The following is a 16,808-nucleotide window of genomic DNA, read 5'->3' as shown; positions in this document are numbered from 1 at the left end:
ATATGGAAACTTGCTGCCTCAAAAATAATAAGTAAAATACTCTTAAAAAAATTTTTAAAAATTGTGTTTATTTTTAGTGTGCAGTGCTTCTTCTACATGAACTATTTAAGTATTCACTACTAGTTTGAAATCAATTATTTTAAGTGCTCAAATCTGAGATTCAAATGTTAATTTAAGTTTGCAGGACTAGGGCTAAATCATTTACTTTGAATGTGCAACACTTAATATTTTTAGTGCACTGTAAACACAGATAAGTTTATAGCACTCAAAATATCATAGTCGACTGATTACCTTAAAACGTCAAATAGTACCCTCTATAAAAGTTTTTTTAAGTTATCATTTCACCAGAGGTGGACTAACTCCTACTGCCATTTGCAACAATGGCTGTTAGTGACCCACTGAACCAGTAGTTGATAATTCATTAATGTTAGTGTGCCATCCAACATTCATTAACATTAATAACATTAACATCGCCCCTGTGTAACTTAGACAGCAACTTTACTCATGGTGCATTTTATTTATTTATTTCAATTAACCTTTATTTAAGCAGGTGAAAACCTCTTTGAGATTAAAAATCTCTTTTTCAAGAGTGTCCTGGCCAAGACAGCAGCAGAGTGCATAAAGGTTTAGTGCCCAAAGGCATTCTGGGAAAACTGCAGATTTGTCAAAATTAAAATAATTTGCGTTATAACAAAAACACTTAAATTGTTTGAGTACTGTTCACTCAAAACTAAAATGAGGTCTATTAGCTCATAAAAATAGAGTTGAAATCACTGTTTTGGATTTTTGAAGTAAACTCAATTTGTTTAAACCAAGTAAACTAAAGTAATGATATCTTTAGCTGTTATGGCCAAGAAGTACAAGTTACTTGCTTGTAATAAGTAATAAATAACTAAAAAACTGAGTTAATTCAACTCAATGTCTGAGTAAAATTGATGTTGCATTTTACAGTGTACCATTGTTTTGCCACTTCTTAACCTATTTTCTTTGCCACTTTCATTCTGCTTTTGGCTATTTGCAATTTTCCCTTTTTTGCCACTTTTCACCCATTTAAGTTGCATTTTGCCCTTAAATGCTTTTGTCAGCATTTTTGTCATTCTTTACTGCTTGTTGCCCATTTTTCCTACCTTCTTAATGCACTTTTACACTCACTTTTTGCTATGTCTTTGCTGTTTTTTTTTACTATTTATGCCACCTGTTACTTATTTTTTTGGTGACCTCTCACCTCTTTTTGCCACCTCCTGCCCTTTGTTGCAACTTTTTTCTCCCCATTTTCTCTTTGCACCCAGCTCTTTCCATTTTATGCACACTTTGCCCCTTCTGCCCATTTTTGCTGCTTTTTGACCATTTTTGCCACCTTTAACTTATTTCTTTTACCCATTTTTGCCACTTTTCACCACTTACATTGTCGGTCTTGTGAAGGCATTTTTCAGCAATTTGGCTCTTTAGCTGAGCAGGGTTGAGTAACGCTGCTCTAGCATCATGAGTCTTCAACCCTCCTTACAGGTTTGCATCCACATGCCTGTGCTGAATGTGATCACCTAAAGCTTTAGTTTAACCAGACACAGCCTACATACAACTTTATCACCATTTTCTACATCATCTATCCATCTATCCATCTATCCATGTTCATCCGCTTATCCAGAGCTGGGTCACAGGGGTAACAGTCTAAACAAATCCACCTAGGTCTTCCCTGAAGTCTCCTCCCAGCTGGACGCGTCCGGAACACCTCCATGGGGTGGCAGCCAGAAGACATCCTGATCAGACGCCCCAACCACCTTAACTGGCGCCTTTGGATGCAAAGGAGCAGCGGCTCTACTCCGAATGTCTGAGCTCCTTAAACTATCTCTAAGGTTGAGCCCAGCCACCCTCTGAAGGAAACTCATTTCAGCCGCTTGTATCTGTGATCTCATTCTTTCGGTCATTACCCAGAGTTCATGATCATACGTGAGGGTTGGGAAGTAGATCGACCAGTAAATTGAGAGCTTTGCCTCTCAGCTCAGCTCCCTCTTCACCACAACGGCCCAGCACAACGCCAAGCTGCACCAATCCGCCTGTCAATCTCACACTTCCTTTTACCTTCACTCGTGAAAAAGACCCCAAGATACTTAAACTCCTTCACTTAGGGCAAGGACTCACTCCCCACCCGGGGCAGATCAAAATACTCTAAAACAAATAAAAAATGATGATGGAATATAAATAAAATGATGATGGAATTTTTTTTTTATATGATGATGGGGCATTGGTGGCTTTTCAAGGAAAGTCAATGGCTTAATGCCTACACAACATTTGGCCCACATCCATCTGTACCTGTATTGCGACCAGGTCCGCCAGATCCGAGTTTTACAATGAGAAAGTCCCCTTTCACCCAAAATTCTCTTCAAATGCTTTTCGCTGATACAAAAGTGTGCCTGCGACTAAGCACGGATTAAATGTCTTTTTATGTAAGGCCAATTTCAAAGTAAAATTGAATGAATCTTCCCCACGGATGCTCCCCCTCCGTTGTTTTGGTTGGTTTGACCCGGTAGCAGTCACTGCTACGTCATTTCAATCTACTGTTGTGAGATCTGGCAAACTGTTTCCAAAGAAAAAGATATCCCATCATCACATCCAAAAAAAGGCATATCCCTATAAACATCCCTACATAGATGCATGACAAATTAAATACAATGTGAGTAAAAAACTCAACCAAAACAATAAAACACTGTGACTAGTACAGACCAGCACTGCTCAGGTTCATTCATTTCCATTGTTGACATCTAGTTTTGAATTGAGGACTCTGCTTAGTAAAAATGGAAGGTCATAAGGCAAATTTACCTAACATTAAAAACTAAGTTTTGTTTTTATTCATATATTTCTCATTATAAATGTCATGTTGGTCCCATACATCTTTGTTCCCCAGCAGAGATGTTAATGCTATACACATCATGCAAACATCAGTGAGTCATATTTTCTATAATTGTTCGACAACAAACCTACTTTCCATTCACAGATCCATTTTCTATACCGCTTATCCCATTGGGAGTCACCAGGAGGACGGAGCCTACCCAGCAGTGAACTAGGGACCTTCTTGCTGTGATCCCTGCTACGTTGTGCAGGCCACACCTACTGTTGTTATTGTGTAAATGTTTGTTTTATCAAAAATGAGAATGACTTAAAATTATCATTCCCTTTAAAACAAGTTGGCCAAAAAAAGTCCATACAATCGCTATAGATATTTTTTCAAAACAGTTCAGCTGCTGCTTCATATACTGTTTAGCATATTTTTCAGGTAAGGTTTCAGTGGGCCCTTACCCCTCTCTAACAAACAAATAGAGCCTGAAGTTAAAAAGTAAATATGTGAAGAAGCTACATGTTGGAGATCAGCATTATCATTCATGAATTCTCTGCTCTATGCAGTTTTCCTCTTTTTTTCTCTGAAAAGTTTCTCCAACAGCGGATCAGACAGCCTGTAGCCGTAGGAACGGGGAATATACTTTAAATTTCAAGTTCCAATGTCCACATTAACTGATGTCATGTTTACTTAGATCCATCTGCTTCAAGTTAAAACATTCAAACACATCAGCACATTTTACCCTGATCCTCAGAATGTTTTATCACCCGGCTCTACATGTTAGACAGGTTAATATAAAGCTAATGTAACCTATTCTGGCACTTTATGTTCATCATCATATTCTCCGACATTTGCAACTCACACAATATGTCTGACAGTGCTGCGTGAGTGTGAGGTCCGGGGTGTAGGTAGGTGTAGGTGTCCCCTGGGGTGATGGATGCCTGTGGGAGGCTGTTATGCCACAAGGTGAAAATGTCCATTAATCAGGCCCACTTCCTCCTTTGCTGTGGCTTTCCCATTACCAGCGCACTTCGAGCAGCCTGATTGGTTTTTAATTGGCCTGCCCGCCAGGAGATAGATCATGTTTTCCCTGGGTAAAGGCACAGAGGTGTGTGTGTGTCCTGTGTGTGTGTGTTCTGGAGCCACTTGTGTTATTTCTGTAGGGATGCCACACCTAAAATTCCCTTTGTGTAGCTATTTCACTGAAGGTACACACAACTATAGATACTTAGTTGCCAAAAAATCTGAAATATTTCTACATTTTTTATTAATAAGTAGCCTATTTTAATTTAATAGTAGTAAGAGTTAAATGACAGCTAAAAGTTATGCAAATACAATGACAATCTTTACAGTGTTACTCAAATAGCCATCCATAAAAAACACATCCTTGAGGTGCCATGAAATCCTCTTCGTCTTCTCACATTACAATGGTTTATGTCAGGGGTGTCCAAACTATGGCCCAGGGGCCAAATGTGGCCCTTGGCCCATTTTGAATTGGCCCCCAGCAGTGAAAATGGCCCACATTAGAACATGAAGCTCATGCTTGACTGTAGTGTATATTTGATCTGTTTTCTTATTGAATAACAAATAAAGTTTTGTGTTACGTTGGGGGCTCATCGCGGACGGTAAAACAAAACTATACTCGTCTACTGATAAGAAAACACAGAAGATAGTGAAGATGGTATGAATGGATTTGGATTAGTGTATATTTTCAGTTTCAGCACTAGGGAGTGCTACTGTGCTGTCTGTAAACAAACATTTTGACAGGGCAACCTATTGATGCACTTTTTTTGGGACTCAAACTGAGACAACACTAAATTCTCTGGTGAATAGAGCCTCATTCCAGTGACAGCCAGGGCCAATCAAAGCTCAACTGAAATCTGATAGGCCCTCTTAAAATCCTTGAAATGACTGCCTATTTATTAGCCATTAATTAGCCATTCAAGTGCACAAGCAATAACCCAAGGGTGTCAAACTCAATCACAGCAGGCGCCGGATTCCGTTATTAGGTCTAACCTGAGAGCCTAACAGGGTCAACATTTAACCATAAACTGTCATCTGCACCAGTAAAAAAAAAAAAATGGGGAAAACTAGCTGAGCACTGATGATTAGTAGTTTTTAGATTTATAAAAGCCAAAATTACAAGTTTAACGGCTTAAAATGTGGGATGAAAGTCAAACTTATGAGTTCAAAAGGTGAAAAAATAAAAATTCTAAGTCAAAATAATGATTTTAAAGGGCAAATATATGAGAAAGACCGTCAAAGGTGGGAGTTTAAGAATGGAAATGTAACATAAAATTCAAAATCATGAGTTTAAAAGGTTCAAACATGAGTTAAAATTTTGAATTGTGAGACTAATAAGGTCAAAATGTGGGATAAAAAGTCAAAGTTAGGAGTTGAAAAGGTCCAAATATGACATTAAACTCACAACTGTGAATTTAGGAGGTTGAACGTTGATGTAAAAATCAAAATTGTAAATTTAAAAGGTCAAAATATGAAATAAAAGTCAAACAATAAATTTGATTGTGAGATGCAAAATTGAAAATAGGATATTAAAACAAATTGATCTCTTTTCCGCATTCCTGACACTGTATCTAAATATTTTTACTAGTGCTGTCAAACGATAAAAATTTTTAATCAGATTAATCACAGGGTTGCTGTGGATTAATTTTGATTAATCATAATTAAATATCATTCATTTTTAATCTATATTAATTGCGTTTTATTTTGCATAAGCATACAGACTCAATCTCTGACGAACGTATGCTTCGCGTTAATGTGGTATTTTAAGCTGGAAGTGTTTCGGTGAAAAGAAAACTCCTTCCTGCAGAATGTGCATAATACTTTCTGTTGGTCGACTGTTCTGTCTTGGTTTTTTTGTACTCAAATTTCCCATCGAGAGGGCCAACATGCTGTTTAGCGTCTTCCATATCGAGTTGGTTGGTCACTACTGGATCAATGGCCCATTTGCGCATGCTCGACGGTAACCCTACTTCGACAAACTGCCCAAAATGCATTGCAAGAGACGTCTCAGGGATTTTGAGTCATTCTGCTCTGTGGGTAAATTGCATTAAAATTCTTAATCAGATTAATCATGATAATGGATTAATGTGCATTAACGGGTCAGTTTGACAGCCCTATTTTTTTCACCTTTAAAAGGTAAAGTTTACATTTTTACACTGTAGTAAATCTGCATACCAGCAGGCCAAATACAATAGAAATATGATATAATCTTTCGGGCCAGGTTCAACAGCACTACAGGCCAGATTTGGCCCCCAGGCCTTGTGTTTGACACCCCTGCAATAAACCATTCTATATCATAACCAACACAATATTAGATAAAAACAATGCTGAAAAATTTACAAAAAACATCTAGTTGGGAAAATTTTGACCCATATTGCAAATTGGATATGAATCGATGCCTTGAAGGGAGTTATAACTTTTTAGTTATTGTCATTTTTAATAGGAAAACATACAGAAAAAGTAGGATTTTTTTAGACTATTCCAAAAACAAATGCATGATCTGTAATGTATAACATCTCTGCTGCAAACAAAAGGTTTTAAACTGCTATTTTGACCCAAATTTCAGGTTGAAGAAATATTGCACCTGCGATTTGAAAATTGCGGCAGGCCATATTGTGATTTAATCTAATTTTCAATGAACTGTCCAGCCCTAATACCTACTACAGCATCCATACCAAACTTTCCTTAAGTATCCAACATTAATCTAAATATATATTGGGATTTGTTAGAGTATTGATACTGCATATATTACTATGCCTCTGATTTGTACAGACTCTGACAATAGTTATTGCTTTTGATGTATCTAAAAATGATATTAAATTTAGCAAAAACTATCTAAAATCACACTTTGGTGGATCACTTCTACTGCAGAGTTAAGGTGGCTATCACAGTAGAAATGTTAGCTCTATGTGGGCAGTAAGCTCCTGTTTCACAGACTGAAAATAAAGCAAAAATACAACGACAAATTAACTATATTTATTTGGTATAGTCATGTAGTAAACATTGATTTTGCTATTCCAGAATCTGCAGGCATGGCAGGATTTTTAGCAGCTGCCCTATCTTAAGCCACAAACATTAAAAAGTGTATCATGTGTTTTATTTGTATGACATTGTCTCTTTAATTTAAAAAATGTGTATTTTAAAAGTTTTCAGTTATCTAATGGCTGCCATAAACTCTGACTTTCAGTTTGAGTGATGAATGTGCCATAATTAACAGCCTGTAGCAGTGAGCATAGCAGAGATGCATGTGTGAAGGACACGAGAGCAGCTACATCTTACACTGAGTAGACATCAGTATTGACATTGTGTCTGCTCAAATAGATCAATCCCCCTGCGCCCTAGCTTGACCACGTCATTGAGGCTGATTGGAAGAACACATCGATTCCCTATGGTGTCTTCACACAGGTTCACGAGGTTACACATTCACCACGCAGACCACAGGCTGATCCTCCTCATCTCTGTGTGAGATCAGAAGACAAAAACATGAAACTACACTGGAATATTACTATCTGAAAGGAAATGTTTAAAATACGCTCAGCTGCTGCCTATAATCGATTCGTGTCGTGCTATGATTCATCTTAGGAGAAGACGGCAGACAGCCTCCATGGCGTGGGCATGTATACTGCAGGCCTGCACTTCTATAAGTGCACAACATTCTGGCGTCAAGGGCAGGTTATGTTAGAAGGCCAGAGTAAGCCTTCACTGCAGGGAGAGGCTGATCTGCTCTGTGTTAGAGACACATGCTGCTGGTGTTGGGCTTGAGGTCGCACTTTCTACCCGGCGCTTCATCTAGTAAAGCTGCAGATGGCAGGTATTCCAATTAAATCTTATTCACCACCTAGCTCGTGAATTAACTGAATTATCTTGTTTATAAAAAGTATAGTGCTAAGAAATAAATAACAGGTTTAATTTAAATTCACAGTTCCATTCTTTTGTCATTTTCCTTATGAATATGAGCACATAAATAAGAGGAAATTCTGCTCTCCCAACCCCCAGCAGTGAGACAGAACAACAAAAAACATAACTGTAAAAACTGGAACAATAAAAGTACTCTTATAAATTCTATTAGTACTCTACATAAACTGAAATAGAAAAAAGCATACCGCACAGCTGTTTTAATGCACAAGAGACTTCCAACAACTAAAACGCATACAGAAACCTTCATCTTACTTCCTAATACGGGCGAGCAATAAATATCCCTGCTGTAACGCAGCTTTTGCCACATGAGAGGTATAAAATAACTATCACAACCATTGAGTATATATTATGTGGAAAAATTCTCTCTGAAGTTTTGCTTCCCCCGCCGTCTCCTAATGACTCTCTCACAGCAGACGGCACATTCCCCTTCCCATCCAGCGAAACTCTCCTCCATGCATGCACACTTTATATCAGAGGAGCAGGGAGGAAAGCATGAGAAAGCAGAAAGTGTAAACAAACAGTATGTTTGAGATGGAGACAGATGATTTGGACCTGAAGAAAAACAGCACTGGATCTGTCTTCTAGCATTGATTCAGGTCTCCAAAAGAATACATCAAACAAGTAATGTGTAATGTATGCCACAAGACTATTGCTATAAAAGGTAGTGGTGTCAGTGCTTTTGATGAAATGCCATCCACTCCAAAATAAAGACTGGCTTAAACCATGCATGACCACATCTCCACCCACAACAAATAAACGTCTGAGGAACCAGCCCCACAGCAAATAACCCCAGCTTCCTCGTTTGCCAAATTGATCCCATACAACAACAAAGTTCCAACACAGCAGCAGTAACATATCACATCACCAAAGACATGGCCCTTGCAAGTGTAAAAGTAAAGATGTTCCTAAGTGCGTAAAATCAAAAGAGGTGAAAACCCCTAGAAAACAGTCAAATTCCTCACAGGGCCATTGTGTCAGGGGGTGTGATGTTAGCCTGATATACTCGCTACAGCAGTGATCATCAACTGGAGGCCCAGGGGCCACATCAGACCCCCCAGGGGGTTTACCAATTTCAGAAAATTTGAGAAGGTAAAAATATGGCATGGTATTGTTTGATTTTTCTCTTTAAGTTTGAATTAAACCTTTGACTTTGGAGGCTTATCAGACAAGAAGAACACTAGTATTTCTGTCATTTGGCGTACTTATTGTTATCTTGATTAAAGTTGCAGGTTTTAGCATCAATTTTCCACTTGAGGATTTTTCAGGGAGCAATTTCCTGTTCTGAGAATTTTCACAGATGATCTGTTTCCTGCTCAAGTTTTTGACTAATAACAACACAGCATACTAGCAATTTACCTTAGTGATAGACATCAGGAGGGCTCCAGAAATATGTAGTTAAAATATCTCAATCGCCCCCTTGTGGCTGGCTGCAGTATAACGACCAATCTCACTGTGAAAGGCTTAAAGTTCTGTTAATTTTTTTGGAAGGAAAAAAATTTTAACAAGTATGTCTTTCAGTTAAGTTTATTTTAATGTCCGGCCCCCACAGCGTTGGTCAAGAAAATGCTGGCCCTTGTGAAAATTAAGTTGATGACTTCTGCTCTACAGCATGGCTAGCATTAAAAGCTAGCGCCACCTGCCTTCGTTCCTCTTTGCAGATTAATATCGTGCTCTGATATTTGGCCTCTTTCCACATCGGGTGAGTAGTTATACGTGAGGGCAACCCTTGACAGCCTACATAACACTTTATTCCCATGCTAACCGTTAAGCCACCGCTGAGCTTCTCATGTTTACATCCGGTGAAGTGCCAGACAGGGAGGCAGCGACCATTAACTGAAGCTACTGAGGCCTCTAGTGGCAGGAGGTTCATTACAGTTTAAAAGAGCATTATAGACCGGGATTTCATGCCGTGTTTATAAAAAAGGATAGGTGATTAGTTTAACCGACTAGTAAATCCTGTGCCAGCTAATCTGATGAACCATTTTATTGATTAACCGTGCACATCCCCATTGAAAAGCCAGAATTTGAAAATCTCATAATGACCAAAAGTATGAATCATTTTGTACATGTCAGAGAGAGAAAAGGTGGCCCGGCAGCTACCAAATGTGACCTACTTCTTCACAACTACAGATCTGTGGGACAGCAGAACCAGGGAGTCTAATCTCAGCCTAAAAGTACATCCACTACTAGCAGTTGAAAAGTTTGTGTCTTCATATAAGAGCTCCTTGTATGTGCTCAGAAGGATGCTCTGATGTCATGAAACTTGTCAAGCGTGCATTACCAAAATAAAACAGGACCAATGTAATCAAAGCTGTGATCCCGAATGGGTAGACAAGACTGCAGTGTTTTAGCCTGCATCTTGCAATTGGTGATTATTTGTGTAGGTTGCTTTACCCCAAAAAATAATCGAGGGTCTACTTTAATCATCATCCTATTGCATGCAAGCTTCAAACAGAGGGAGTATAAATTTTACACTGCTCTCACATCGCAGAATTCCAAAAGAGTAGGAGTTGCCTGGTAGGGGTGAAGTGATTCATCAATCTGAATTGATAAATAGATTCAAACGTCATCAAAGCAAACAGAAAACATTCATTCATGTATCTGTGAGTTTATAATAAATTTCCAGGCTATGTCCACACCTTAGCTTCTGTTTTTATTGATTGTTTCAAAAGATTAAATGATTTTTTTTTCTATAAAATGTAGGATTGATGTTAAATCAGTTGATATAGTGTCATTGTCTAAAAGCTGAGTTAGTAATTTTATTGTGATTTGGTTTGGCTTATCCTTTGAAAGGAACAAGAAGGGAGTAGGAAAATCTGGAAACATGAGTAAAGCGCTGCAGCTATACTTGACTGATATGAAAAAAATGCTTTTCACTGCTAAAAATTTCAACTCATTGCATATTTAAGTACAAAACAAATTAGTAGGGATGCACTGATATAACATCTGTGCCAATGCCAAGCCTAAGTACTCAAACTTATTCACATAAAACTGGGATGCTTGGTTTAACATCAGTATTAGACAATATCAACCTTTTGTCAAACTGTAGTTCCTTGCTAAGTACTTTTTGGTGCAGCAGACTCGTGACCTGAGCAAGCAGCAACAAGAGGCTGGTGCGATTATGGTGGAAGACATCAGCGTGGATGCTGCTACAGCATCAGTTTTATCAGAACTTGATGACATTTCTTCGTTAAAAGAAGAACAAAGAACAGCAGTGAGTTGTTTTCTTTCCAAAAACAAAAGTCGTGTACTGACTTGTCTATAGTCGCCATGGTTCACGTTATGCAGCTCTCTTTGGAGTATAGTCCATGGTAGCAGCTAGGTCACATGTTTTGTTGCTCTGATTGGCCCGTAAAGATGTGACAGACAGAACGTTCATCCAATCAACCTCTGAGATTTTATTATCAAAGGCTCTGCCCTTTCCCAAATGAAAGGTTTACCAGATGGATGAGTGAAACGAATCCATCTGGCGTGCCAGGTTACAAACTTTGGCCATTGGCAAATAATGTGCGCATGAAGTGATGTCAGTAGCATAAGTTTATCTGATGTGTTATCGCAATTTAATGCTGGCATGTAGTACACCTAAAAGCTAATTCAGTGAGGGGATTTATAATTGGACAGGGGATGTGAGCTGTTTGCTAAAGTCTGATCTCTTTCCTTGGTCAATTACGAGAGAAAAAATTGAAATTGTGAGAGTTTTGCACCAAAGAAAGTAATCCGTATTTTTTCATATCTGTATTTTTCTTCTCTATCAGTATCTACCCTGATGTTTGCAGTTAGTGCATCTCTGCATTTAACACTGCCGATATTGTCATTTTACAGCATGATGTCAGCTGTTATTACTTGAGCAGGTATGTGAAGTTGGAGCCATGTTTGCAGATCATAATACAACACCTTGCTTTCAGTAATGTATGGAATAAAAAACCATGTATTGTGATATGAATCGTGTCTGCAATTTCATCAAAAATAACAACTACATTTGACACTGCCAGTGGTTTCCTGCATAATAAAAACACTCTTAAGTTCAATTGTACAAATTGTTCAATTTTTTAAAACAGACAGTATTTTAATGTAGAATCTAGGATGTTTTGCATGTAAATATCAGGACATGCACGTGTGTTAGCAGTTGTTGAAGTGACCACTACACTTCTTTACACTGCAGCATGGATGCAGAGTCATGCTACGTTACTGCATGGCTAAGACATGCTTGTCTGTGCATGTGTGATCCAGCCACTCAACATGGAGGCTAATATTAGCGCGTGGCTGCCCCTCACCCCCAAATCCACTGCTGCCAATTGCATGCAGGGGATCCCCAGGAGGCTTTTTGCTGCTCATTCATTAGGCTGCTGAGGAATAAGGGACATACAGTTTCTCCCACGCAAGGCTGGCGTTAAGACCATGCATCCATCTGCCATGCAGGCTTATGAAAAATCTGCAGGTTTTTGCCTCATTATAAGATTTCATTAAGTCAAAGGAATAAGCATAAGTTACAAGAATAGTCTTAAACATTTACTGAGAAATGAAACAGGCACTGTCATATATTACAGTATCTTAGCACAGTGCATCAGTGTATTTCTTATGACCTTACAGTCCATATACAGCAATCCCATCAACACTCAATTTCCTCTTCCCTCCAGCTCTGACTAGACTGTTGTGATTATGACGGGTTTGGTTCTCCTACATTCATACCAGAGAGAGAGAGAGAGAGTGAAGGAGAGACAGAGAGATGGGAGGGGGGGTTCCCGCAATGTTGGTCTCAGCAAGACCCGGGTAGCGTGCTTTCCCTCTATAATTTAATCACATTCAGCTGTCTCCCTGTCCTCGACTCGCTCTGCAAAGCACATCAGGCACCATGGTGGCACAAACACGCACGCAGTCACACACAGACTCGGCACACCAACACAAGTCTCCCCCTAACAAGCGAGTCATTTACTTCCTTTTCCAGATAAAGGAACAATCCGAAGAACATGGATTTACTCGTACCAAGCTTCTTTTACAGCTGCATTAATTCCATCATATCCAGAAAATACAGGGCATGAACAACAATGTATAAAAACTTGTGCCAAATAAATGAAAATCATGACGGACTGAAGTGGCTGCAGTGATCACACGCTTCTTTTTTATTCCAGTTTTATAATGAATGACTCAGACTGGGCTGGATCCTTTCAACTAAAAACTTCCAGAAACTGCCGCTGAATTTGAGTTAAGAAGACCCCTCTCTACGTCAACATCCTGTAGATTGATTTCTCATCATCAAAATCTTCTTGGCATGGGGATACGGGCTGCTACAATCCCTCACAGTATCCCCAGATGCCACAAACATTGTCTCCATCATTTGTTGACATGAGAAACATTCATTTTGACACACTTCGGGCAAGGGAAGAGTAGACACAAGTAGCTCACTTTGTGTCAGAGCTTTGTTTGTCTTGACAGAATTAAACATGTTGCAGCGCATCTGCCTTCTGCTGTGTGTGTACAGTATATGCCACCCACGGGAGCACAGGCAGGCACAAACAACAACATCTGCATTGTCTTTTTTTCTTACATGCAAAATAGAAAAAAAATATTGTGTGTGTAGGATGAAACTGGAGGGACTAGCATGTGCATCTGTGCAACTCAACCAAAGACTTTCCTGCATTTGAAGTTTAGGCTGCCGTCCAACTTCAATTCTGTCCTTTCCCTCCATCATTTCTGTTTTTGTTCCCACTACTTCTAATTGTTTTCTGGCAGTCACAGCTGCCAAACATAATCTTCAGTTCCATGTAAATCTCTCAGAAGATGTTGTACATGTTAAAGATCAAGCCCTAGTTTTATGGGAACTTAAAGCATGCTTTCATTCATGTGCAACGGCTTCAGAAAACTATCCCATTCTACAACACAGCTGAAGTTTGCCATGCAGCATTATCCACAGCAGGAGCACAAAACTTACGGAGTAAACTTTCCAGTGCATTCTTACATTCAGACTCCACTTCAGCATGCCGCTTTGAGAAAGAAACTGCACTTTAGAGGGCTGACAGTTATTATTTTAAGCAATTCTAGACAGCAGAAAACTATATATAACAATTTGTTGTGAAGAATGGCTCAACTATCTCAGCCAGCAGTTACTTTTTCTCCCTGCACCAGCACCTAAGATCACTACTAAGCTTTTTTGAATAGAGAAACAAGCATTGTAAGATCACAGAACTATGAAGAATTAAGATGCAATGAATATCCATGAAGCCCCAACTAAAGATTCATCAGCAGATTCAACTTTTATCTTTGCAAGACCGTCTATGTGCATCATATCTTCCATAAAAGCAAAGAGATAACATGCCACAAACAAGATCAAGTAACCTACCAACTGCAGTCTTCTCTTTAAACTTTTCCTCTTGCTCTCCAGAATGCGCTTCCTCTCCTTTTCTCCTCTACTTCTCTTCCTTTACTCTGCCCCCCAAAAAATACACTCACAAGGCTCACTGCAAAGTTGTGCTCTCCTCCTGCATGCAAATCATTTTTACGACTTGAGAGATGACTGGGAATGAGGGAAGGAGGGAGAGCGAAGGGAGAAAGGATGACAGAGGGGTTGGTAGAGTAGAGATAATGGTTGGAAGGCGGGCGACCAATGGGCCTGGAGCCTAATGGAAAAAGGGAATCAGGACACACCAATGAGGCGCAGCCTGGAGAGAGAGAGAGAGAGAGAGAGAGAGAGAGAGAGAGAGAGACAGAGCGAGCGAGCTGAGGAAATAGGCAAGGGAAGGAGGGATGGCGAGAGCACAGTCGGGAGGAGACGGTGTAACGCAGACCAAGAGAGACACTGGGGGAGAGAGAAAGCACACACAGTGATAGAGAGAGAGCGAGAGAGAGAGAGCTGAACGTAGTGGGTGTGCACGGTAGGAGGAGAGAAGCATCCCAAGCGAGATGAGGAGACGGCAGATCAGAGAGGAGAGCGAAAAAGACAGAAAAGCATAAAGAAAAGAGAGAAAGAAAGGCAGACAGAGGAGGGAAGAAAGGAAGGAAGGAAGAAGCTGACTTACCCGGGTACTGCTAGTGGCATCCTTCACACACCGCCTCGCAGACTCCACACACACATGCACATGCACCCACCCCAGCGATACAGGCGCACGCCGCGCTGCCGCTGAGACTAACCAAAAGCAAAAACAACAAAGGAGAGGACTGCCAAAGCTGACTGGTATACCCTAAAGCAATCGTGTCTGTGTGTGTGTGTGTGCCTGTAGTTGTGTGTGTGTGTCAGGAGGAGAGGGTGGGAGTGTGTATGAGCATGTGTTTGTGCTGGGAGGAGAGGGAGAGATGTTTGAAGAAGCTAAAATGCTCTTTCTCCTTCCTATAAGCTGAACCGGTTTCCTTCTCTCTCTCTCTCTTTCTTTCTCTCTCTATCTGTGTATCTCACTCTCTCTGTACACTGTGCATGTATGTCCTCCAACACTCAATATGTTCCCTCTCCCTCCCTTTGCTCTCTCTCTGCCTGCTAATGTGCCCTCCCTTCCTCTTCTCCCTCTTATACATTTATTCAGGGCTGCAGACTGTCTGCTCCCAGAGTCAGTTCTTCCCACGGGCCCCGGGAGGAGATGAAGGGAGGGAGGGGAGGGAGACGAGAGAGAACAGAGGGAGGGATGGGGATGATAGCGAGCCATGTGGAACATGTGCAGTGCATGTATTTCAAATGGGAGCGACACAAATTTGTGCCTTTAAAAAGAGGCAGAATGAGCTCCACTCGTGGCTCAGTGCACATTATTTGGCCTGGGATCATTCAGAGAGCTGAGAGAGAAACAGGATGCAAACTTAAAGGAAGTCACTCGCTGGCAGGCTTGCTGTTAATTAACACTTTTTCCCCCCTCGTTCCAGGCTTCGAGGCTGGCTGAGCACCAGAATTAAGAGCAAAGAAGATGAATGGGTATTGAAACAGGCTAGTTGTAGCCATGTGTTCAGTGATGAGCACTGCTCACAAACAGGAAACAATATTTACAATATAATCATAGCAGAAGCATAAAGAGGGTGACATTGATGTGCACTCTTGTGTGAATGAAAATGGGAAAAACAAGGTGATGATTTCCATACTTACCCAGATATGCAAACACAGAGAATGCTAATTTGCTCCCTGAGACATCATCATAATTAGATTATAAATTAGGTTCATTTCTTACCGGACAAGAGGTGCTAATTCATTCTGTTTCCACCAGTGGGGGAGACTCTGCTGAAACTGCAGTCGCAGACACCCTATAGGCAGAAGAAAAAATATCAGTGCCTTTCATATGCTCATCTGACAGCGACAAGCAATAACATATTCTAATAAATTCATGTTTACACATAAATATTCAGAAGAACATTCACAGACTGTGGCCCATGTTGAGCTCTTCCAATCCAGCACACATGTATAAGAAGCACATTGTTTTGATCTGTCCCATCACAGTAAACAAATCTAATGCCATATAGCAGTATTTTACAGAACTAACAATCTCTGTGCTCTCAAACAATGCTGCCAGGCAGTGGAGGAATAAGGCATGATAAGTACTCTGGTGGGTTGGGACGCAGATGCCCTCGAGGCGTTCAATATTAGTAATTTCAAATTCTTATTTGGCTATGTTAATGCCAATCAAGCACAATTAATTTAGCCCACATTCTTAAACAAATAAACAAAAAGGGGGAGAAATCAGCCTGAATGCAGAGAGTCGCTAATTTGTGGCATCATGACATTTTAGAAATGCAGAGTTTGAACAGTTACTGTGTTATCATGCTCACTCAAAGAAGAGTCTCACTAGTACAGCAGAGCAATGCAGACAGTCAAAACCTGCACAAGCCTCATGTATTTTTTTAAAGGGGACATATGCATGTCTAAAAACATGCCCTGCTCAGAACGAGCCGTTTCTGTGTCTGTGGCTTTAAATGTTACTGAGCTGTCTGACTCCACCTTTGACCACGCCCCACGCAAACTGATGTGACACTGCTGATGTTACAGACACTTTTAACCAAAGTTTAGGACCTGTCTGGGATTTGAACCATCAATCTCCAAGACCATAGTCAGCAGGGTAACCCACTG

General features: G+C 40.1%; 1 protein-coding gene across 1 annotated transcript in view; it reads right to left on the bottom strand.

Annotated features, from left to right (window-relative positions):
• The window catches only part of myt1lb (myelin transcription factor 1-like, b), a 251,762-nt gene extending 237,554 nt beyond the window's left edge, over positions 1-14,208 (bottom strand). The window contains exon 1 of the mRNA XM_041812908.1: positions 14,112-14,208. The gene's annotated coding sequence lies outside the window, so the exon portion shown is untranslated. The remainder of the gene's footprint in view (positions 1-14,111) is intronic.
• Positions 14,209-16,808: the final 2,600 nt, after the last annotated feature.

This window comes from Cheilinus undulatus, linkage group 18 (assembly GCF_018320785.1).
Source record: "Cheilinus undulatus linkage group 18, ASM1832078v1, whole genome shotgun sequence".
NCBI lineage: Eukaryota > Metazoa > Chordata > Actinopteri > Labriformes > Labridae > Cheilinus > Cheilinus undulatus.
This window is presented reverse-complemented; position numbering and strand designations above follow the sequence as displayed.